This window comes from Amblyomma mixtum, chromosome 3 (assembly GCF_055824585.1).
Source record: "Amblyomma mixtum isolate Tamu chromosome 3, ASM5582458v1, whole genome shotgun sequence".
Taxonomy (NCBI): Eukaryota; Metazoa; Arthropoda; class Arachnida; order Ixodida; family Ixodidae; genus Amblyomma; species Amblyomma mixtum.
Window position 1 is genome coordinate 90,844,836 of NC_143014.1, and position 24,767 is coordinate 90,869,602.

At 47.6% G+C, this 24,767-nt stretch overlaps 1 protein-coding gene and 2 pseudogenes across 2 annotated transcripts in view; 1 reads left to right on the forward strand and 2 right to left on the reverse strand.

The window, feature by feature from the left end:
• The window catches only part of RecQ4 (RecQ4 helicase), a 61,271-nt gene that overhangs the window by 11,172 nt on the left and 25,332 nt on the right, over positions 1-24,767 (forward strand). The gene's annotated exons all lie outside the window — the stretch shown is intronic.
• On the reverse strand, positions 17,249-20,868 carry LOC149350924 (polycomb protein suz12 pseudogene; annotated as a pseudogene).
• Positions 21,139-24,030, reverse strand: LOC149350925 (uncharacterized; annotated as a pseudogene).

Genomic DNA, 24,767 nt, shown 5'->3' on the forward strand with positions numbered 1-24,767 from the left:
TACTTTCTTGTACCCCAAAGACTCCTTGCTTGACTGTGCTCCCGTCACTTCTTTTGTGCCCAAAAGTTGCAGTCTGACTGCCCACAAAGCAGCAAGGGACTGTCTTCTATTGTTTCCCCCTGTTGGGCTGCATGTCAACTTAGAGTATAGAGGCCACTACTATGCTACATTCTTTAAAGGGTCCCTGAAAAGGGTGTTTGAGATTGGCTGTAAAATTCTTGCATTATGTAGAGTACAGGCCACCGAGCATTCATGCCACGTACAAGGCCTCAAAAGCGAGCCGATAATTTACATTGCATGTTTAAAAATTCCTGCTTCCACACCTCGTGGCAGCCAGCGGTGCCGGGCTTTAGCCCAAATCCACATGCAACATGTCATGTAGCACTCATTGTCAGCAGCGGAGGGCTATCTTGGTGCGCTATGCCAAATTTTTCAGATGTCACACAGCTATTATGGCCGCAACCAGTCGGCTGCATTGCCCCCTTTCTGTGGAATTCCTGCGCCACGTGGGTGCAAAAAGGGATGAGAGCAGAGGGAAAGGCGCAAAGACGTGGAAATTCAAATTTTGACTACAGATAACTCAGCTTCTACAAAACGCATTGAAAAAATTCTTGCTTGAGGATATTCGTGAAGCGGCGTCCTTTAACAACCCAAGCATACGGCAACTTTATTAATGCGAAAGCATTACTTGGTTATGTTCATGGTTTCGTGTCCGCAGAAAGTGGACGCAAAACGTGTCGGCAGCCCTTACGTCGTTCGAGGAAGAGTTAGGAGTAAAAGAATGATTGATTGTGATAGAGGATGATAAAGTGTCAATGTGCGTCAAATTTGATCCATGTGAAGTTATTAGTTAGAGGCGAAAAAGTCAGCCGTCGAAATAGCCACGGACATCAATATAGTGGGTGGACGTCAAAACAGCCTTGGACGTCGAAATTGTGGGAAAATACGCAACCAAGCTGGATGAAGGTATGAAATAGATTAAAATGTGGTTAATTAAAATTAATTTAAAAAAACACATCGAAAAGTGTCAATTAACATAAAAATTAATTACAAACCATTAATTAATGAAATGTGCGGAAAAAAAGTGATACAGTGAAAGCTCGTTAATTCGAACCTCGATAATTCGAATTTTCGGATAATTAGAATTATCGAGGTTTGAATTAACGAGCTTGCGGATAATTCGAACTACACTACTTGGTCCGGCCAAGCTCCATAGAGGTCTATGTATAAAAAAAGCCCGTTATTTCGAAAGCGAGTCGGTTCCACTACGGATAATTCGAACTACGCGCCGCCGCGTCTGGGCGGCTTAGCACACAGCACGTGGCCAAAAAAAAAAAAAAGCACCCCAGCATAGTTACATGCTGCGCACGTCCTAAAAGGGCACAGAAGATATGGAACCAGATAAAACCGTGGAAGAGTGGGTATAAAGCCTTGAGTGGCGCCATCACCGGCGCGGCGGCCAGTGGTGCCGGAGGGTAGGGGTTGGCGGCCGCAGTGGCGGCCGCCTATCCTCTTTTCCGCGCAACCTCCGGAACTCGCAACTAAATACTCGTTAATTCGAGCCCTGTTAATTCGATCGGAAATAGGGATAAGTACTGTCGGCGCGGCCCCATCCAACGCCCACGAAAGGCTATGACTTCGGACGGGCGCTACAAATTACGTGTGAAAAACTTTTTTTTTCTTTGCGAGTGTCGTCCATCCTTCCACCCATCAGTCGCCAACGGAAGCACGCGGTAAGCCGCGATCATGACGCCGGCTTTTAGCATCATTCGCTGCAAAAGGCGTTTGCTTCTATCGTGTGTTCCAATGATTGAGTGGCAGTAGACGGCGTCCGCCCCAATCGCCCATGGCACGATAAGGCGAACGTACTGAAAACGAGGCTTGCGCAACCGGACGAGCGCAACCGGACAAGCGTTGGCACTCTGCCAAGTTCGCTTCCCTCAAGTAAACACACCGTGATGTTATCGCTGCGCAGCATCTTGGCGCGCCGCCAAGAAATGCGCTGCGGACCGTGACGGTGCCGAATGGAGGGGAAGCGTTAACGACTGACGCTTTTTTTTTTTTTTCAAATTCTTGGGCAGTAATACGGATGGGTGGGTTCATTATGCGAGTGGGTTCGTTACGCGAGTAAATGCGGCACATATACCCTAATGCAAATGGTTCTTGTCAGTTTTTTCGCGGCCATTCGATATTTATAACATCGGATAATTCGAACTTTTTTCCCGGTCCTGTGAAGTTCGAATTAACGAGCTTTTACTGTATAATTGGGCTGCAAATGCGGTGGTGGTGAACCAACATGGTTGTCTTGGTAACGCATGTCATCATGCGGTCTCGTTGAAATGGGGTTACCGTAACATCAGAGGAGAGGGAGACGGCAGGATGGTGTGAGCGGTGGCGCGATGAAAGAAACTTCTAGAAAGTTTGTGTGCGTCACCTTTGCTTTGGGCGCTTCTGGCTTGCGTCAGTCATAGCCTTGCTGCCAGTGCGCGTGTTGTGTCATTGGGTGCGCATTGGCATGTTTGTGTTCATGGACGGGGCTTCTACGTCGCCAGACGGTGCGTCTTCAAATTCCACCAAAATGTCCGCAATGAGGAAACGTGTGAGGGAACGTCAGGAACAAAATACCGAAGCCAAGCGTTTGAAACGTGCTTCGCAACAAAAGCGAAAGGAACCCCAGTCACCGAACACTCGCCTCCGGAAACATGCTGAAGTAAGGCATTTGAAACATGCTTCACAACGGATGCCAAGCGAACCCCAGTCACCTGACTCATGCAAGTCCCAAGTGAAGCATAGAGAGGTGACAAGTGTGGAGCAGGCATCAATGCTTCCGCATTCCCCCAGTCCGGGTTGCCGCAGTGATCTCTAACATTTTTGAGAGCCTCTTTCAGAACTCCTTTAACATTCCTTGATGTTGAAAGTGCCGCCATTCTTCTAACTTTGCCATGGCTGTGCCAACCCTCACACTTCCTCCTCTGCCACTTTTTCAATCGGTGCTTTTCTGAGTGATGATTGGCTCCTCTTGCCATTGCCTTACGCTCGCTTTGGGCTTTTTTTTTTTGTTCAGCGCCATTTGCTGGCCGTTTTCTACTGCTGCAGGTCGAGCTTCTCCACGTTTAAATTTTTCGCTTTAACTACACAGATCGAGCTTTCACATGAAACGTCACGCCTCTCCATTGAGTTTGATTACAGCACCTAATGTCAGCACTGAATATCATTTCCATGGCTTGTACAGATGCAGCACTTTAGGTGAACTGATGCTGTTCTGTCAACAAATGAACCTTTAACTTTTTCTCTACCGTGGGAAAAATGGCCATATTTTGTGGGTTTTCATTACATTTTTTTGGTCCGTGAACTGTGAGGTTTAAAATTCAAAGCAATACGCAAAAATTAATTCCTTGATAAATATGCGAGGAAATTCTGCTTGTGCACTTCCACACTAAGGCTGTAACTTAATTTTTATGTCGCATATTGCAAGGGAATAGCTTGAACGCCGAAGTGTGGTCAATATTATTGGGTCTTTGACTGTACATAGATCTATTAATGATGATGAAAAGCATCATTTTGCTGTTGCTGAAGTGCAACGCTAAGCAGCAGGGACTTGAGGCGCTGAAATTTATGCATGCAGAGTGAGTTCGAGAAAGACATGGTCACAGTCATTTTGGGTGAGGTTTGAGTTACTACAGGTGAAATAAGTAATTAGATAGCTCAAAATGTGCCTGGTAAATAACTGACACATTCTTAGCCAATAGTATGAATGGTTCCCTTGCAGATAAGTCGGAAAATTATTCTTTTGCAGTACCGTAATTTTCAAACTAAAGGCCAACTCTGTGCACACTTCACGTGCCTACAATTTTAATGTGTGCTTAATTTTTTAAAGGGACTAGTCATGCGAGCAGTCTTATTCGATATTAAGGTGCCGGTAAGTGCACATATATACAGTCAAGCCTGCACATAACAGCTACAGTTATAACAAACGCTCGCTTATTATGCACAACGGCGGTGCTGCCGTGAAAATATGCATAAGGGCGATGGGGCTGCGTCTCAGATACAACGAACAGCCGTGGCAGGGTGACTCAGTTAGATTGAACAAGAAGGCACCGTAAATTCAGGCTCACAGTCGAAAAACTAGCCCTTTCTGTAAGCGCGAAAACTGAAGAGCGCCTACAGGAACCATTGACACCCGCATCCGGGAAGAATGTGGGGACCCAGAAACGCGATAAAAAAGTCGAGACATTGCTCACAAAACAACACAGTTTTGCCAAATTCTGCCATCAAAAACGCATGCCCTCAAAGGCAACACCTTCACTGGTTGAAGGCACAACAAACTTTTGCGTTCACCTCTTTCTGTGCACAAGGATTGGTGGCAGCGACTGGCAGCTGTGTTTTATCATCGGCAAGTCTTGCTAGCTGCTATGCTTTTTGAGCTACGTTTTCATAAGCTACTAGCCAAACTCAAAGACCTGGGTAACGCACGACTTTGTGTTTTAGTGCGCTAGCACTAGATACCTAGCTAGTGAAAAAGCCCTCCTGTCTGCTGCAGATGAAGCCTCCAACTGCCACCTGTCATGGCTGGCAGGTGGAGTGCGCTAGCACTAGGTGGGTCACTAGCAAATAATCCATTATGCATCTTAGTGAAGCCTCCACCTGCAGTTGGCAGGTGGCAAAGTGGAGAGGAGGAATTCTCCCCCTCCTCTTGCAGAGTACAGGAAGACGAAAAGAAGGTGACAGGTTGTGTGTGGTGTCCTGGTGAAGGAATAAAACCGGTTTCACAGCAGCTGCAGCCCCATGGAAAGGACGAACCCCGTGCACGCTAAGTTGCAGCCAAGTAGAAAGGCAGAAACCGCATCACGTCAGCTGCCTCTTACACTGTCTGTAAAACCGTCATAAATAGCCTATGCGAAAGGTTACATATTATACTAGCGTACCTACGTCGCAGTAGTGTAAGGAAGTAAATGAGAGGCTAATTTTTTTATTCGACGAGCATGCAACCAGTCATAAGTTCCATTTGGGTGGAGGGTATCGGGCACGGCTTGTACGCCGAGGGGCTTGTTGAGTTTGGCCATGACATAATGAAGAAAATATAAGCCCCTGCTCATGCTTTACAACTTTGTGATGTGCCACATGTTACCTTCTCTGATTGGAGTGACCATGCTCTCCTTGCCACCGAATGCCTAGTGTCAGATCCAAACTCTGCACGTGGGCGCCATTCACGCACTCAAGATGTCCTGTAATCAGTGCATCAGCCAGCGCATGCTGATAGCATTTGACACACCAGGTGGTGGCATTCTGGTACGAGTATCATTGCTTGCCGCAATGGAAATGATTAAAGCCTTGGGGATATGGGTCTGACTGCAGACCACATGGAGAATTTTTTCCATAAAGCATTGTTTATGGGTCAAGGAACAAGTGAGGGCCCTGTTGAACGTCCACATGATTGTACACATGTGGATTTGAAGCAACACGTTGACGATGCACAGATGGCCAGGTATTATATCGCTTGGGATGACTTCGTTGGTGCGGACCATGATGCTGGCATGGCGAAGCCATACACTGGCGAAGCTATTGTACGATAAGTACAAGAACTTCCTGACTGCCAAGAATCTGATGACAATGATAAGGAGGCCAACCTGACACCAGCTGCCATCAGTGCTTTTACCGGGATTAGTTAAATCGTGTTCTTAAAGCAGCTTGTTGGCACCTAAGGTCTCAGCAAGGAACACACGTATGAATGCTCTGGAGAGCTTGGAAAGCACCATGATATGGCCTCCAATGAAAATTGACACGCAACTTTTCAATAAATGCCAATATTGTTGGGCTTGGATTTCTGTCTCTAAATTGGGAAGTCCACTTACTATGAACCTCAGATACAACAAATTCAATCCACACGACCGTCAGGCTCATTATAAGTGGGCTCAACTATATTCATAAAACCAATTGGCTACACGATTTTGATGGAAGCACTGCGCGAGGATGGCTGTAAAAATGTTTTAACACTGAAAATTATGTGCGGCGTGAGATTTAATGGGCAGTCTTCAAAGCAAAAATACTGTACAGTCGACACCTGTAGATATTCCAAAAAGCGCAACATTTTACCTTTAGGCATGTAGTATCTGCACACTGATCCCAGAAAAGGCTGTACTTTTAACTAAGCTTTACAGTGTGAACCACTTGGACAACGTGCACAACTGAATACCCTAAATGCTTTTGGGTGACCAGCCTGGACAACTCATTTTGAACTCTTAAACGTCTTCCCATCGCTTCATGTGATCAGCCGCTCACGTCATCACCAATCATCCAGGAATAGCGAGACAAACCCTTAGCAGGTTTAGCCTCTTGTGTGCTCAACAAAATTTCTTGCCGTCTTGAGTTCATGTCAAAAGCAGAGCAGCACTTGCATCCTACAAGCAGAAGTATTGGCCTAAAAAAAAAAGAGAGACATTGCACATGCATCACTTCTTACATGGCGGCAGTCTCTTTCAGACTGAAACTCGATAAAACTTTGTAAAATATACCTTCATGCAAATGCACTAGCTGCCTCTTGTACCTGTATCTGGCCATTAACTTAGCACTTTAACTTTGCTTGTAAACTTAAGTCTTGAACCAAATTTTTGTGATGATTTCCTGATTCCAAAAACACCATTAGAAACCATGTTTCCGCAGAAGTTGCGCAATAGCTTATAACCACAATCCCAACAAATGGCATTGGGTCAGCATAGAAGTAAATTTAGCAAGATATAAATTAGACAAAAATGCATGTTATGTCATTTAACTTTGTATCTGCTGAGAGGGAAGGATTTTAAACATCAGAATCAATGTGAGCTATGGCATATGTGTTCAGTGCCAACGGCATTACTTGCTCACGCTGTCAGTGCTTTCTTTCTTTAGCAACATCATTGTCCGTATAAACTGGTTATAAGGTGACTCATGACATGGTTAAAAGCATCAAATGGCTTGCGCAGTTATTTTCTGTATAGAAGATAAAAATGAGCGCAAACGCACGTGTGCTTGCTGGTATTCTTGACCACAATGCCACTTGTTTGTTTGCTGAGATCTTTGTTCTCAACCCTGCACCTGCTCCCTCGCATTTTTCCATTGGTGCATGCTTTCTTTGCTCGCTGATCCCACTGTGTTCGGGCTTGGACTGCAGTGCCGTATCAGTGGGGACCCAATTTCCGCTTAATGACTACATTAAATGTCCCAGGGATTTCATTCTGAGCTACTGAAAGCCACAGACAGCAGGGGCTGCAGCAGGCTGGATGGTCTCCTAGGTCTCACAGGCTCGACATTCCTGGCGTGGCGATACGTATAATTTGTCATGTCAGCAGATATTTTTGGCTAAAAGCAGCACTGGCAAATTTTGAAGCGAAAGCTTCACTATGCTAGGTAAAGTCAGTTTCGCCGTGGCCGCAAGTTTGACCTTCAAATGACCTTCATATCCAAAGCCATGCCACTTTGCCAAAAGATAAAGGAGAGGTGCATAACTGGGCCCCCTGGGGCAATGGACACCTTAGTCACGCCTTAAGCTACGAAACCGATGAATAGCGGCAGCTTCGAAAGCAAAGGAAAGGTGCATAACTGGCCCCCTGGGACAGTGGACACCTCAGTCCCGCCTTAAGCTACGAAACCGATGAAGAGTGGCGAGCTTGCGAAAGCAAAGGAAAGGCACATAACTGGCCCCCTGGGAGAGTGGACACCTCAGCCGTGCTTCAAGCTACATGGTGGTAGTGCAGATGTGCACTGTATGCGTTGGCATTGACAAGGTTGTGGCAGAAATGCGGCACTGAAGCCATATGCTGTCAGCGTTCATTATGTTCATTGGCGTTGGCAATGTTTTAGACTGATGATTTTAAGGAAAGGAAGTGTGCATAACTGGCTCCCTGGGTCAGTGAACGCCTGAATCGCGCTTTGAGGTACGAGGGGTGGTGAGAGAGATGTGGGCTCCATGCGTTAGCGCTGACAACGTTGTGCCAGACATGCGGCACTGCAGCAATAGGCCGCAGCGTTCATTGGGTGAGCAAACTCGCGATCAACCATTACCTGCCACCTTTCAGGGTGGCAGTGTGGGCGCGCTGCCTATGCAGTGTCCAGAACGCACTCGACGTTGCAGATGCCAAGCTGTGTATAGTTGCCCGATACGCCATAGCTTTTGCTCTCTAACCAGGTTCAAGAGTAGTTGAACCGCAGCTAATTTTTTCCCAGGGTTCCCATCATATCCATGTGCCCTGTCATTATGTTGCTGGGACAGGATATGAGGATTTCTCGATGAAGTCGTTTAGGTAGCGCAAAGGTCACCTTATTTTTCTCATATGCTTTAGCTCTTCTGAACAGCGCTGCGTCCTGCAGGTTGAAGGCTCTTGCTGCTCAATGGATTTTCCTCAGATCTGGCTGTTCTGGGTTTCTCAAACTCGCCATGTTTGGTTTTAGGAAGTTGTCTTCCTCCAGAACATTGTTTGTTTGCTTTGTATACCACAAGGAACAGTGGCATAGTGTTTGGTCAATTGTCATTGGTTCTCTGGAACAGAACTCGTAAAGCCCTTCTAGTTTGCTGTTGACTGTGTTCTTATCCATGCCCTTCATTTGGTGCGTTGCATTGCTGCCTTATGTATGTTGAGTCTACAGACATATAAAAAAAATTGGCCGACGATTACACTTCTTGGTAATAAGATTTCTGAGAGCAGCCGCTGCGGTATTTGAACCGCAGGCGACCACATACAGAGCACGCCGTGCCCAACGGAAGTGGCTCTGGGTTTTGGCTTGGGCAGCACACAGCGGTCTGCCGCCGCTGAGCCTCTCCTTGGGCGAACAGACGATGGCGCGCTAAGGCTCCGGTGCAGACTACTCTACTGCCATCTTTTAGTGGGTTGCCGCCGCGGAACCCGTCTTCTGCCTGCCGCCATACACTCTTCCGCTTTCCTCTTCATTATCGCCATACTTTTGTCCTCCACTGCAATCCGGGTTCACTCTTTTTCATCCTCCGCTGTGCTGCTCATTTGCTGTGCCAGTTACACCAAGGAGTGAGGGACACTGCTCGACCCACAAACGGGTGCCTAAGAGCTGCGCTTTGAAACCAGAGAAGTCACCAACACACTGGGCCTAAACCAAATGCAGCTTCTGTGGAAGATTTGAACACTAACATTCCAGCAGCCTGTGAAAACATTTCTTGTAATTCATTGCAATAAATGCGCAACACACAGTATATTCCCTGCACCGCGGTGGCTCAGTGGTTAAGGCGCTCGTCTGCCGAGCTGGAGTACCCAGGTTTGAACCCGAACGCGGCGGCTGCGTTTTGATGGAGGCGAAACACAAAAGGCACCTGTGTGCTGTGCAATGTCAGTGCACGTTAAAGATCCCCAGGTGGTCAAAATTATGCCGGAGGCCTCCACCACTACGGCACCTCTTTCTCTCTTTCTTTTTTCACACCCACCTTTCTCCCTTCCCTTGCGGCGCAGTTCAGGTGTCCACCGAGATATATGAGGCAGATACTGCGCCATTTCCTTTCCTCAAAAACCAATTTACCACAGTATATTTGTGCATAAGTACAGCAGTGCTTCGTGTATACGGTATGAAACCCTACAAGGACGATCTGTAAAGTGAAAAAGCTCTCACTCTCGTACGAAAGCCTCGCCAAAGCTTCCCTCGTGGCCTCCAACAGTGTCTGCAAAAAGCCTGCTCCACTTGCAGATCACAAAAAAAAAGCAACACAAACACTGTATGTACTACATTTATACTTGTCACAGAAGCATGCCATACGCAGAAGCAAAAAAACTTGGTGCCCTACATCATGTAGCCTTAGAAAACCTGTATGCATCAGCTGCCATTTCTGTCATGGGGAAAGCACCAGGTAAAGGTGGGTGCTTTCTGGGCCCATGGGTAGCCTTGCTTGGTTAGGTGGTAGCGCAACGGACCTAAATGTATCTAAAGTATTCTTAACAGTACTGAAGCAATGCTCCCTGAAGATGCACAGGTGTCGGAGGGTATTTCCCTCTGCAACATCATAGAAATACAAGGAATTTCGAAGCAAAAACTGAGCTTATGTATGCGCTACAATATATTTTTATTCAAAGTGAACCCCTTTAACTAATAGTGATGTAGAAGGGGCCTTTGTACTGCAGTGGGCGTGCAGGTGTGAACGTAAGTAAACAGAGTATGCTATTCCGTTCTGAGTGCAACCCCGCCTTCTCTACTGGAATTGAAGAAACATTGTTTGTGCATGAGATCGCACACTAGCGTCCACTACCAGCATGTACAGTCGGCCAAATCTTTAGCTGGCGTGCGCGACGGCCGCTTTTTCTGTGCTGCTGCGCTTTGGGATGAAGAAATCTTGCGGAAAGCTCGATATTAAGTACGGACTTATTGAGTCTTTGCTTAAATTTGATGTTTTCGCAAGTTTGCTTTGTAATAAGCTGCAGGAGCCCGAAAAACGCGACCGTCACGCACGCCAGCTAAAGATTTGGCCAGCTGTACATGCACCAGCTGGCAGTTTCAGTTAGGCAAGGCATGAAAAATGCAACAACGCAATAGCGTACTCCATTTACTTTTGTCCGTACCTGTAGTTAGGCTGCTTATAATGACATGGGCACAGTATGAAAACACTAGCAACGTGATGTAGCATGTTATTTTTAAATGAAAACCACCTGGTCCTCATCTCTGTCCCATGAATATGACGTGAACACAATATGAGGTGGCAGTTTTTTTTTTTCACTTGGAATTTACACAGTATCCAAATCTGAGGGCTGAAACAGCAGTTCTGTTCACATCTTCCCCCATCTACACTGTCAAGTATCCCAACGAAGACCTATTACAGTCAAACCTCGCTGCAACGAATGCCGCGGCAGCGAAATTTCCGCCACAACGAAGTATTTCCAATTCCCCGTCAGCATACCATACAAGGCAATGCAATTATTTTCCTCGGCAACAGACAAGTTTCGGAGCGAGGTTCCGCTTCAACGAAATTTTTGCGATTAAGTGGCCAACTTTTTTTTTTTTTTGCACGTCCACACGCGCCCGTATCCTGTTAGTTTTTACTGAAAACGGCTGCTGAAGACAGTTTGCACTTTCAGTAGCGCAGCTGACATTCCCCTGGAGAATCGGAATTAATGTGCAGTCATGTGTGCATAAAGATGCGATGCAGCACACGACTGCCTGCGAATGTTTTGCCGGCGGCCCGAACTCCGCGCTTTCGAACCGCGGTCGTTGGTGCTAGGCGGCTTTCTGCTTTTTCGCTCGCTTCGCTGACGAAGGCATAATGGAAATGAGTTCTACAGCGTTCATTTCAGTGTGAAGCAATCGTGTCAACGGAAATCGGTAAAAATGTTAAACGTTATATGATAACCGGTGGCCAGTTCCAGAGCGCTTTTTCCGAGGCTTTGCAGAGCACGTAAGGCGTTAGGCCTAGCGACACCGAGCAAGCGACGTGCAAGGATCCGCTGTCGCCCGGCGCGCCGGTGGGTGGCATGTCGTTGCAGGAAGCCTAACGCCGGCTAGGGCGCTCTCTAGTTGCTGTAGTCTCGCTTTTGCGTCACAAGCAAGCAGCGTGATAGCTTTTTTTTTTTTTCGAAAGCAGCACTACGCGAGTCGCCGAGCCATTTTGCGGAGCTGAAGAAAGGCCATACTGCGCATGCGCGAGGAGCAGGGATGTCACACGGTGCACAGCCGGCGCGCCGCCGCTGGGCTCGCCAGTTGCGCATGCGCAGTAGCGGCGCATAGCTAGCGTGCTGTGGCCGCTGCCGCGCGCTCTCCATCTCCTCTCTCTCTCTCTCTCCTCGTTGCTTTCGCAATTCTCCAGGTTAAACCAGAGCTAAACCACTGCCAATTTTTTCTCCGTCTGGTGCATCACTCAGGCACTGACCAAATGCAGCCACTGCTAGTGTTGATGGTTCTAAGCGGATGTCTCAACAGAATGACTCTCCGCCGGTATGTTCATACCGCGCGTCGCAAAGCGTCTTCGTGGAATCGGAGCAACTGTATTTCTGGCATGTCGTCTGAAGGATCGATTTCCACGTGCATGTGACCGCTACTCAACGTGCGGTGACACAGGTGCACGCGTGCATAGTCCGTGCTGAAATGCCTCCAGGCTGTGCATTCCAAGTACCGGTTCTCTCACGATGAAAGCAAAGGCGCTTGTCAAACGCGTGTGGAAAAAAATGTTAGTTTTGAGAGAAAATATAGCGGGTGCGTTCATTACGCGATTCCGATATTTTCGGAGTACCAAGAAAATCACCACGGCGCCAATTTTGAAATGGTGAGAGATCAAAACTGACGGATTTTTGTAAAATAAACGTTGTTCATAACTATCCAGTCCAATCTGTCAATATTCTGGCCCGATTTCACGACAACAAAACTTCCGCTTCAACAAAATTTTTCGCCCCGTGAATTGCATTGAAGCGGGATTCAACTGTATGACAATCCAAACATGTTTTAATTGTTTGAGCAGGTCTTGGGCACAAGTTTTTCACCTGAACTGCAGTTTACACCCACACACACTGTCTCCTTCCAACAGCTGTCGTGCACGTGTACTGTGCACAGATTTTTTTAAAAACTCAAAATAAACCACAAAAATTTACAGGAGGAAGAGGAAAAATTTTTATTTAACCAGTGGTAGATTTGTAGTTGGTCGCCGTCATCTTCTGGCAGTGTCCTTGGTCCAGGATTCATCCTGCGTGCCAGCTCGATCACCCGTTGCCGGTCTTGTGGGTCTCTGCTGGACAGAGCAGCTACACAGAGGTGAAAGTGGGTCAGATGATGGGTGGTTGGTGCCCCTGTGTGTCGGGACATTCCCATAGGGAGTGGAAGAGTGTGGGTGTATGGCTGCTGCATGTGTTGGACAGCATCCAGGATATTGTTTGGGGAAGAAGAGGTGTTTGTGATAGAGGTTTGGAAAAGTGTGCATCTGAAGCCAGCGCCACGTTATGGCATCTGCTCTGTTGAGAGATTTGGGATTTGTGCTGGGGGGTGAGTGCTTTTCTGGTGTCTGTAGTGTTCAAGGATGAGTGGCTGTCTACCGTTGCACATTTGGGGAACTCAATCCGTTGACTGCAGTGAGAACAACATTGAAATGTAGGCTTTCGAAATGGACTTTTTTCCAGTAGTGCATCCCTTTAGTGGCTGGCAGGCGAAGTACATTTGCTAGGTTAGGTCACCTGAGCATTTTCGTATCTTTTCTGTGAAAATTCCTTCACAGTGGTTGGGGTGAGCTTATTTTGCAGCCAGCAGTTAAGAGCAGTGCTGGCTTCACCTAGCCAGAGCAGATAGATAAGGGTCATCTGTGGACACACCTTCTACACTGCGCTTGATCTGTTTAATCCACGACTAAAGCACACTGGAGAACCTGACCATGTCTTCTTGCTTGAGGCCGGTGCATGTGGCGGCCATGCGTGTATCTCCCGAGGGCCTAGAAGATGCTAGTTATGCACCTAATTATTGTCCTGCAGTTCGCTGCATCATTGATCGAGAAAACATCATTCGTGGAAGAACACGTGCAGTGACCTTTCTGTCGTTTTCGCCTGGCTTGGTTGGCAAAAACCGCGGACAAACAGGCCTGGCGGGTGCCCAGGAGATTATTGTAAAAGGGTTCACTGCATGCAACGCTCTGTTTACATTCCAGTGTAGTCTCCTGTCATTTGAAACTACAGATGCACGGTGTCACATTCTGATTCACCAGCGTGCCATTCTGTTCACGTAATATTAAAACAGCTGCTGGATCTGCACAACAAAACTGAACCAATCTATGTTACAGGAACCTTATGCAAACACAGGTGCAAAAGCAGCCATGTAAATTATACAGTGAAAGGTACCAAGAATTCAGAAAAGACGTGACTCAAACACACTACAAGAAAACAACATGGTTCCCAGCGACGCTCAGTCCCCATTTAGTAATCAACAGGTTGCTTTTAACATACCTTGCTCAAGCAAGTAAAAAAATCTTTTGCAAATGCCTGTGCGTGACATTTCTTCTGGAAACAAAACAACCGCATTCCATAAGCTTGGCCATGAGAGAGGTTTAAAAAATGTTAAAATGCGGTTAAAAAAAGGCCAAATGTGTATTAGGTGCGCTAGCAGTTCAGTTTTCCCTTCGGTTTCGGTGTTCAGATCCAATGTTCATGGATAGCAGTTGTATGGAATCTCCGTATATGCGGAATTGGTTATTCTCTTTATTCATAGATCCCTGGTAGTCTTCCTAGCACTCCTGGCACAGTGGTCAAACGATGCACCACTGTCCTTCTATGGCAGGTGCTGCCGTCAGTGGGACTTGTGTTTTTTGGATTGGCTTGCGACCCAGGTTGCTCTTCCCGAGTAGCCTTTCTTGATTAAACGAGCTGCCGCCTGACACGACGGGCAGGTTGCTAGGTATATATGGCAGGTGTTTCAGCGAAGGGACGCCAAAATTTCTGAAAATAGGCTTTCTCACGTGTGAAGCCGGCTTCTGCGGCAAAATAATACCTGCATTGGCGGACATGAGAAAACGTGTAAATAATGTTAACTAATTTCTGATAATCAACTTTTTAACTATAACAGTCGGGCTACTGGTTGCTGTTAGAGACTCGTAGCCAATCGTTAGTAATAGCCATATTAGTTTTTAGAATTTCTAAAACGCGATTACCCTCGGCGCTATGGCTCAACAAAAATTGGGCTTTTTTAACTAGTTACATGCACTGGAAAGGTTGCTTTGCCTGCATGCTTTTTGAAAGCGCATGTATTTTGGCACGATGTAGCCAGATTTTGTTGAGCCACAGTGCCGAGAGTAATCGTGTTTTGGAAATTATAAAAGCTGGTATGGTTGTTCCTAACTACCGGCTACAAGTCTCTAATTGCAACCAGTAGCCTAACTGTTATAGTCAAAAAGTTAATTATCAGAAATTAGTTAAGTCGCTAACTAGTTAACATTATTTACATGTTTTCTGATGTCTGCCAATGCAGGTATTATTGTTCCGCAGAAGCCGCCTTCATACCTTAAAAAACTTAAGTATAAAAATTCTGGTTCACTTTGAGTGAAACGCCTGGTATATAGACCTTATGCGAAATGCACTGCCATCTAGCGGTCGCCGCGCGCGATCCGCCATGTTGGAGGATAGCCGCCGGATTCAGAGCACGTACTGGTACACACTCGTCGCGCGCACTCAAGTTTCACCGTCCTCAGTATGCCCACATATTGCTTAGTGTCTTGCTGTACGCAGAAGGGTCACAAAGACGCCCAGGCAAAAAAGGCAAGAGCGTTTGATTTGAGCGCATTTCTATTTTTGGACTGCGATCCCCGACATCGGCGATACAAATGTTGCAGTACCGTCGCTACATGTCGAGACGTCGTGAAACGCATTTCGTTATCGCCATGTCGCAAATGAAATTAGAAATAAGCTTTGTAGGCACGAGGAAAATATCACACAAAAGTAGTTTTTCTCCTGCGATTGCCCGTGAAGTGCTGCGATTATCGGCCTCACAAGAGAGTAATCGTGATCAGCTGTTCAGTGGTACGGGTCGCGCTTTGTCAGAACCATCGCTCCTAGCGTTATCCGCCGCAGCGGTTACACTCGTTAGTTTTTAGTGCGAATATTTGTTTCGACGGAAACACCAGCAAGGGTCAAGTGCCCGTGGCATGAAACGTTTTTGCACTGCTAGTCAGTCAATCGTTTCTGTTAGATCCAGGGAAAGGTGCCTATTTTGTGGAGCGACGGCTTGATTGCATCATTGCATGTAGCGATTTCACTTAACCGACCGATTTCCCCGAAACCGTGCGTTGTGTAAAAAAAAGAAAGGACCGTAAGAGAAGCCGCTCAAGCGGTACCATAGTTCCAACTAGTAGCGGGAATGCATAACGCGTGTAGAATCCTCCAAAAATCTCAGTGCACAACTGCTTGCCCGTCGTGGTAAAGCCACAGACACTGCTGCAACGGCGATAGTCCAAGAATGGTAAACAGTTGTGTAGTGGGGTCGTGCGAGGACCTAGGGATCTATGTGCCCGGTAATAATAATAACGTGTTTTCTTTCTCTGTCTAGGGCACTAGGGCAAACTAGGGGCTCTGGGCACTAAAGCACTAGGGCAAACAAACAAATGCTGTATGCACTTTTTAAGGAAAATGAAAAGCGTCGCATGTTGACAGGCCACTTTTTTCGACACTGCCAACATGAGCTTGAAGTTTACTATCGTTCGCTTTCGGTGTCGACGCAACACACAAAAAACGCTACTACAACATCAGAAATTCAAGCGGCATGCCCGTTCGCAAAAAGTATCCAACCAAATAAAAACTGACTCAAACTAGACTGAAATGCGCACATTTTTAGCCGTAAACGAAAATTACACTTGCTTCGTACATTTCTTGGTGTTCAGCGTCGGCAAACTGACGTAGGACTCCGTGAAAAACTTGTATCTCCGTACCCGGTGGCGTTCGGAAAGTGTTTTGGACGCGTAGTAAGTGTCTGCGAAGTCGCTTGGAAACTTGGGCAGCAGAAATAGGTCGACTGACCATTCAGTCATGTTTACAGGCTCAAGTGACAGGAAATAAGATTTTCGAGCCAGCACAGCAGTAAGGAAGCTAACGCAGGGCACGCCTAAATCCAGAGAGCAGAGGCGGAACGAGCTTCAGTCATCCTCCAACATGGCGGATTTCTGCTGGTTCTTCTTTTCTCCGATAGATGGCAGCAATTTTGCATAAGGTCTATACAAGGTGTTTCACCTAACACTTTACATAATTTTTAAAAATAGGCTTTTTGAGCTAGAAGAGTCCTTTTTGTAACATAGCATAACTAGCAGGCTGGTTAACTAATGTTGGTTAACTTTTTAACTGTTACTGTTAGGCTCCTTAATTACTGATAGGCGTCTAGCCTGCCGTAAATAATATCCATTTCTGTTTCTAGAATTTCGAAAACGCGGTTACCCTCGGCACTGTGAGCCAACAAATTTTGGCTATTTTGGCGAGTTACGTGCACTGGAGGAGTTGCTTTCCCTGCAGGCTTCTCGAAAGCACATGTATATTGGCACGATGTAGCTAAAATTTGGTGGGCCACAACACCAAGGGTAACTGCCTTTTCGAAATTCTAAAAATTGATATGGATATTACTTACGGTGGGCTACATGCCTCTTGATAGTTAAGGAACCTAAGAGCAATAGTTAAAAGTTAACTATCCAATATTAGTTCGCCAGCCTACTACTTAGCACATCTTAACAGTATTCTGATGTACTACACCGCTGACAATGTTATGCCAAAAAAAGCACTCTTCAACTTGAAAAGCCTATTTTTAAAAATTGTGTAAAGTCTTAGGTGAAACACCCTGTATGTGCATGCCTGGGCAGGTGAGCAGCCCGCCACAAAACCAGCTTCAGACAAACCACAACGGCTAAATGCGGGGAATGGCCACTATAAGTGCTAGTGCACTAAAACTTGCAAAACAGGTGATTCTGTTATGATGACCACACAGGTCATGGTAGGATGCAGCTTTCTTAGAATATCTGAATTTTGTACCACAAGTGATGGCACACTGTGAGCTGACATCAGCCGCATTGGGTTTGCATATTGGAAAAGCCTCCTGAAAGTACTGCCACAATGGCACATGCATAACGGGTGCAACTTCTTCTACACTACTCTTGCCTACTAACCTGCAGCTGCCTAAACTCCTACAGCAGAGATGGACGATAGCAACTCTTGAAATTCCAAAACAGTCACACTACTTTTATATATGCTTAACTCAGTTTAATACACACATGAAGGTTCAGTACACTGCATTTTGCCTTTTCACTAATTGGCCACTTGTCCACATCTACAGCGCAGTATTGTCATTTCTGTTGAATTCCCTAATCCCTTCCCCGCCGCCCAGATCTTCAGTAGGGAGGCTTTCCTTCTGATCTTGAAACTGGAGCACTGAATTCAGTGCTTGAATGAAGACTGTTCCGTCATACACTGCACTGTTTCTTCCTCACTGGCTTTCAACCTAAGCAGTGCTGCTATGTCTACAAAACCGGGAGGCACTATTGGGGGTCCTTGACTTCACAGAACGTTTGCAGTTTACGAACCGTCTCATAGACGTCTGTTGCGCTGACCAGGCCAAAGTCGAATAGGTTGCTCATGTGCAGAACAAAGTTGTGGTACAGGTTGCGCCGTATCAGCTCTTGTCCTTGCTCCTCCACAAAAATATGGCAGGCACGCGGAACGTGGCAGTTGCCAATGATCCTGTGTTTCATGAGGTGAAAGTTCCACATCTTCATGAGCTCCTTCTCTCCTTCATTGACATCAGTGAAGTCATCAATCATCTCCTGGGTCTTGATGCGTCGCCACTCTGGATAGCTCTCCGATTCACTGTCATAATCAATCTGCTGTGGCCTGATTGGTACACCAGTCCCCGAACGGTAGTAGACCCTGCCGTGTCCTAGTGCAATGTCTGGCTCATGTTGCTCCTCCATAAATTCTAAAATGCTGAGAGGGGTTCTTTTTGGTCGGCAGACCATCACGTCAGTGGCAGGTGTGCGACGGGCTGGGCCTGCCTGGTCAGAGGCATAGCCCATCTGCGTGTGAAGGTGCTGTTGGTTGCCAGCATACGATTCGTCGTAACACTCGTTGATTGAGACGTCGATGCGTGCCCCCTTGGGGTGAGGCACATAGGAGAAGGTAAAGCGCCCGTGGCAGAGCTGGAGATGCTTGAGGAGGGCAGGCAGCAGACGGCACTGCAGCAGGCACCAGGGGCAACGCAGGTCAGCGCGCGCCTTCGTGTGCTTTAGCATACGCCGCTGGAATATGAACTGGTATGCCACCCGCGTGTGCTGCTGCTGCTGCGACGGCTGCTGCTGTGACGGCTGCTGCTGCTGGCTCGCTGCGTTCCCGGAGCTCTCTTGCCTGTTGCCCTCTTGCTGCTGCTGTAGCTGTAGGTGCTGCAGCTGCTGGCCTGCCTTCATCTTTGTATCGCGTCTGCTATGCTTGTACTTGGGCCTGGGCTCAGCCACGTTCAGTTCCATAGCAGACAGGACAGGCCGAGCCGTCCAGGCACAGTCTGCAGCATCACTGGTGGAGTTATCAGCTTTGTCCCAGGCTAGTCGGAATGCCACTTTGGGACACTTCTCAAAGTCCTCCATTGGTAGGGCACCCTCGGCATGCTTGAGGCTCTCCCAGGATGCTGTTCGGGCAGGGAGTGCTGCCTTTGGTCCCCAGGGCCTGAGCACTAGCTGGTATTCACCCTCAGTGAGAAGGCACCTCTGCTGCTCGTACACCACTAGCTCGCCTACATAATGGCGACTCTCCGCCGAGTCATTGTCATCGTTTCCGCTGCCACCAGGAGAGGCCGGGCCGCGCCTGCACCCATCGCGCAGTGCCTTTTTGAATGGTGGTTCATCAGGTTCATTGTCGTTGGTCTGACTACGGTACCATGTCTGACCTCCGGCATTCACCCGCAACAGTAGCATGTACGACCCCACGAGGCCGGGCTCGTTTGGGCAAAGGATATTACTAGGTACTGTGATAACCGTCCTGCGAGTCGTCAAGGCACCGCTAGCGTGCGCAGTGCCCTCCGGATTGTGCGGCACCTCGCAGCTTCCCACGGGCACGTGGCAGGTAAATGGAGGGGAAGGCTGAGGCAGTGGCAATTCCCGCTCCTTGTTGCATATCTTCAAGATGAAAGCTTCCGCTGTGACCATGTCCCTCTTTGGTGAACCGTCGTAGAACCCCGTGAAAGTCAATGTCATCTGGCTGGGGGACATGAATGATGCCTCTTCTCGTGCATAAACTCGTTCTAGAAGACTATCGACTTTGAAATTTTTCCTATTCTTATTGTTCCGCGACATGCGATGACTCATATAAGTTAATGTCCTATGAAGAAAGACTGGCGATGCTACGTGCCTTGTTCGCAGATACCTGTATATCTGTGTCGGCTTCTCGAACACCTGTAGAAAGCACTCGTGCTTGGCGATGACATTCCGTCTCTTGCGCGGTGTCCTGGGCGCTTCGGCAACAGCAAGCGGGTTCTTTTTCGGCGGCATTGTGGGCCCGAACAAGTTACTCTTCTAAGGAAGCTGCTGCGCTTTGCTGACCACAAAAGCACTCAGCTACAGTGCCTAGAATACAGAATCTTCTAGGCACCTCCACCAGGTACCGCCGTGATAGGGTGATGATGATCGGTGATACGGATAATTATGGGACAAATGTTGAGCTGTAGCGCCATCTATACTCTAATAACGTGAATGAACAGAGAGAGAGAGCCGCAGTCCGACAGGTGGAGAGAATAAATTACGGCATCGCTCTACTCGGATGACATTAAAATAGCCTTGCGATGCCTACCGTAGCAAAAGCGTCACTGTAAGCTACGTAAGGTGTACCATATGTACGTACAAGGTTCACCATGACCACCCTGGTTCAACATGGTGGCATGGTCTTTGACCTTGACCTCGGGTTGCCCCCGAAATTGGACCTTGGCCGATTTGGACCAAAATCGATCTCCAACCATAACTGAGCGTGCCCGACACGACGTCGACCTCCAGATTTGGCCAGGGCCATTGGTAGAACCCACAACGGTGGCTCAGTGGTAAACCGCTCGTCTACCGAGCCGGAGTACCCGGGTTCGAATCCGACCGCGGCGGCCGCGTTTCGATGGAGGCGAAACGCAAGAGGCGCCCGTGTGCTGTGCGATATCAGTGCACGTTAAAGGTCGAAATTAATCCAGAGACCTCCACTACGGCACCTCTTTCTTCTTTCACTCCTACCTTCCTCCCTTCCCTTACGGCGTGGTTCAGGTGTCCGCCGAGATATGTGAGCCAGATACTGCGCCATTTCCTTTCCTCAAAAACCAATTTACCATTGGTAGAATTTGACCTTGGCGATTTGGAAATGCTTTCGCACTATAATAGGTTTAACCAAGTTAAAACTGACAATTTTCGTTTTGTGGTGATACTGGACTGCAGCTTTTAGACATTAGATGTGCCGGGAGCAAGGTCAAGCGAGGAGTCTGGGGTACGGGAAAGTGCTGGCCTTTACCGTCCGGTTTAGCTTGTGGTACTTGTAGCCCACCTGAGAGCCCTTGCTAACTCGATGGTTCCCGGCTGAGCTCGTAATAGATACGTATACCTTACCGCGTACCGTGTTACTGTTACCGGAGTACCGGGAGCCCGCCCACCGCCAGTGCACACGCACTGACGGCGCGCGGGCTCCCGATCATAGAGTTCCGGAAAGCTGGCGCCCCGTCTCTGGGAGTTTGCATGGAACACAGCCGCGCGCGCCGATTCAGGTGGCCGTGCATGGAGCTCCCTCAAGACCACTTCAGCCACCATGGGCGCTCAAAGCATCATGGGCCAGTAAGCTACCGACTGCAGAACCGCAACTTTTGACCAAAAAATACTGCAAAAATAGACGTTGTTCGATGATCAAGAATGCCCTAACATTCAATACCCTGTCTATAAATTGCAACAAACGAGCAGAAAAGCATGTGAGGGCAAAGTTTGCCCAAAATAAAAGAGGCTAGCTCTCCTATTGGCCAGGTATTGAACACTACAGATAATATTTTGTACTTAACGGGCGCACTTTTAAAAATAATTATATTTAAAAAAATGTTGCGTCAGCACTTTAAAAGGGGACAGGGTAGGTCCTATTCTTGCCATGCATTTTAGGCTATGTTCGTGACCCTTTTTCTCATGATCTGCTGGGGTTAGAACATTAACATTGGTGGCATTGTAATCAGCAATGTTAGGTAGTGTTACTGAAGTAGGATAATTTCTTTTTAAAGGTTAGTTTTTTTTGTTATCTTTTCTTTACTGGACCCACCAAATTTTAGAGCCATAATCTGCAGTAAATAGCCTGTAAATAAAAATCGTCTGCAATAATATTTATTATCCTAGTTCAGTAGACTATCTGTAATGTTTGCTCAATGTCTGGAAAATTTTATCTCCCTTGCGCCTGTAGTTTCTTAAAAAAAGGGTCAAATGCAGCAAAATTTGGTGTTTTGAGATAGTTGGCTTTGAAGTGGAAGAAAGAGCTTTATTGCAATATAGGACTATAGAAACAAATTCTCACGCATTTTTTCAATAGCCACTAGCCTGGTAGAGGGGACCTCCATCATCAACACTTCTTTTCTGCGCTAGCTGCCTTGTTTTCCGGGCCTCCTTAGTGACCAGTCGTGTAGCCCTCTCTGCAAAGTACAGTCGCCGCCGGTCAGCTTCGCGCAACCATTGGACTGTAAACCGTCCTGGAGAAACTCCGAATGACCTCAGAATCTCGGCTCGAGCAATGCTGCCATCATTGAAAGTTAGCACAGCATCCATTGTCGCTATTTTCAGCGTCTTGAGACCAAGAAACACATTTTTCGGAGCACGCTCCCATACAGCGTTGTTGAACGCCTCATTCGCGTTCTGTGTTTTTCCATGGAGACATTTCCGGAGAAGCTCAGGCTTTGAGAGCTGCTGCAACACCGGCTTCACTGCTTCAAGGACCGCTGCCGGGAGGGAATCCTTGTGGATGTAAGGTTCTCCATTCATCTCGCTCTTGTTGAATCGGCACCACGTGTCAGGACCCTTTGGACACAGGCCATGGGAAGGATGAGCATCAGTGGAGGCCATATGAAAATAGGTGGCCCATACGGCCTTCCGCATGTCGTCCAAGCTCCCAACATGTCTCCTAATGGCCAAGCCATAATATGTCTGAAGTTTGTTGATCACTGTATCAGTCAAGCGTCCTCGGCCAGAGATAACTTTTCCGTCGGGCAGCTTGTTTCCTTTGTTTTCTTTTTTGAGTCTTCGCAACCGGGTCCCCATCCTTTTTTGAACGTGGCCAATGCACTCTAGCTTTGAAACTTCAACATGGTCTCCATATGGCTTTGCTGCTTGCACAGCAAGGAAGCCTTTGCTGTCCCCGTCTCCTAAATACTTAGGGTACCGAACACCGTGTAGTTGCTTGCTCCTTTGAAATATACGCAAAGCTCCTTCGGTCTCCATCCCTCCACTTGAACCTTAATAGTTCCGTTGGCAATGATGCTTGTCTAGGTCGGCACGAGAGGTGGCTTTCGATATGCACATTGCGCAATGTTTCGTCATTACTTCCACATCAATGACCTTGCCAGAGTCAACACTGGTTGCGGACACTATGCCATTATTTGAGGTGTGCCCTCACTTCTGCCAGCTTCCGTCAAGAGCAACAGCGATATCAGTATCTCCGTCATTGAGGTCCGTTGCTTCTTTAGCTGCGCATTCCATTGATCTTTCCGCGGCGGCGGTAACATGATTCAATAGTTCATCATTGTACTGCGAAAATTTTGTGGGTGGTTTTGGCAAGTTGAGCATCGCACACAACGTAGTCCCGGCAGCTGCTCCTTTTCCTATGCATCGCAATATGCATAAACAATCCTCACATTGACTTCCTAAAGGCCCGATGTTGTCCGTCTCGATGTCTCGAACCGGTGCGCTGAGGAGCACTTTACACACTGCAGGGAAAACGTGCAAGCAACTCGTTTTCGTGCAGCGTCTTCAACAAGCTGAATGTCGCCACCGCACGCTTTACACGCACAGCTTTCGGCAACGGCACACGAGAGAAGGTCAATGTCAATCAGGCCATAACCGCAGTCACTGTCACTTGCCTTTAGGTTCTTCAAGCGTTCCGCCGAGTGCGAAAGCTTCGATGCACACGCGCACGTGATGGCCGCGGCACGTAGCACGTTTGACCGCCACCGCGATCCTTTGCAGACATATCGAATGTCTAAAAAAGTCCCCACAGAATTGCAGAAAGACTAGCAGATAACCACCAGAGCAGTGCGCTGCAACATTTGCTAAGAGGCAACAAACAACGCGCACGAGAAGACGCACAACGCCTGAACACGGCGGCACAACACAGCAACACGCTTGACAGCAGCCGACGCGGGAGGCGATCGCTCCTTTCTCCCGTCATGCTTTGCGCGGATCCGCTAGGGGATGGCGCGGCGCTGCAATTTGTGGAAAGGTCTATTGGCGTCATTGGAGATCGACTTATGCCGGTTTCCGTAGAAGAGACGTTTTTTAAAACACTTCTTTGGCTTTGTCATTGCATTACCGCTAAATAACCAGCACAAAGGTATAAACAAACTCGTATGCCCGCGAAAACACGCCGAAACACGAGCAAAATGCCGCGCGTTGCGAGTAATCCAGCTGCGTCTTAGGATTCGTTTGGCTAAGTGAAGTATGCTAGCTAGGTTTTCACTGTTGCCAGATGAGTGACTGCCATTCAGCTAAACGTCACAAAAAATAGGCGCTGAAAATTTTTTTTTTTTTAGCTTAGGAAAGGCACAGATTCCGAGCATGTGTCAAAGGGGGCGTGGCTGGATGCTGCCTAGGTTTCGAAAAATGTTGATTTTGAGGTAAATATTTCGCGTGCGCGCAAATGAAAGACTGGGCTATGTTAAGGAAAGAAGAGATTTTAAATTACACAAAAACAAAAAATCGATTTTTTTCGGAAATTTTGCCCACCCTGTTCCCTTAAGAGGGTTTTTATGGCATTTCGGAAGAGAGGAACCTTTTATTGCGTCGTGTGCTGTTGCGTTTTCGCTGCTATGGCGTTTGCACAGTACGTTCGCGCCAAAGTCTGCTCGCGGGGCGCGCCATTTGACAGCTCTTCTCTGAAGCAACACGTATGCGCGCGCACACACGGAGAACAGCATTTTCGGAATCAAACATCTCAGTAGCGCCATTCTGTGTTCCCGAAAAAATCCGACTGTCCCGCAACAAGTAGCCCATGATGCTTTGAGTGTCCATGGTGGCTTAAGTGCAGCGCCGCCAGCTTTCCCTCTAGGTAACAGTAAGAAACTCTATGCTCCCAGTACTCCGGTAACGGTAACACTGT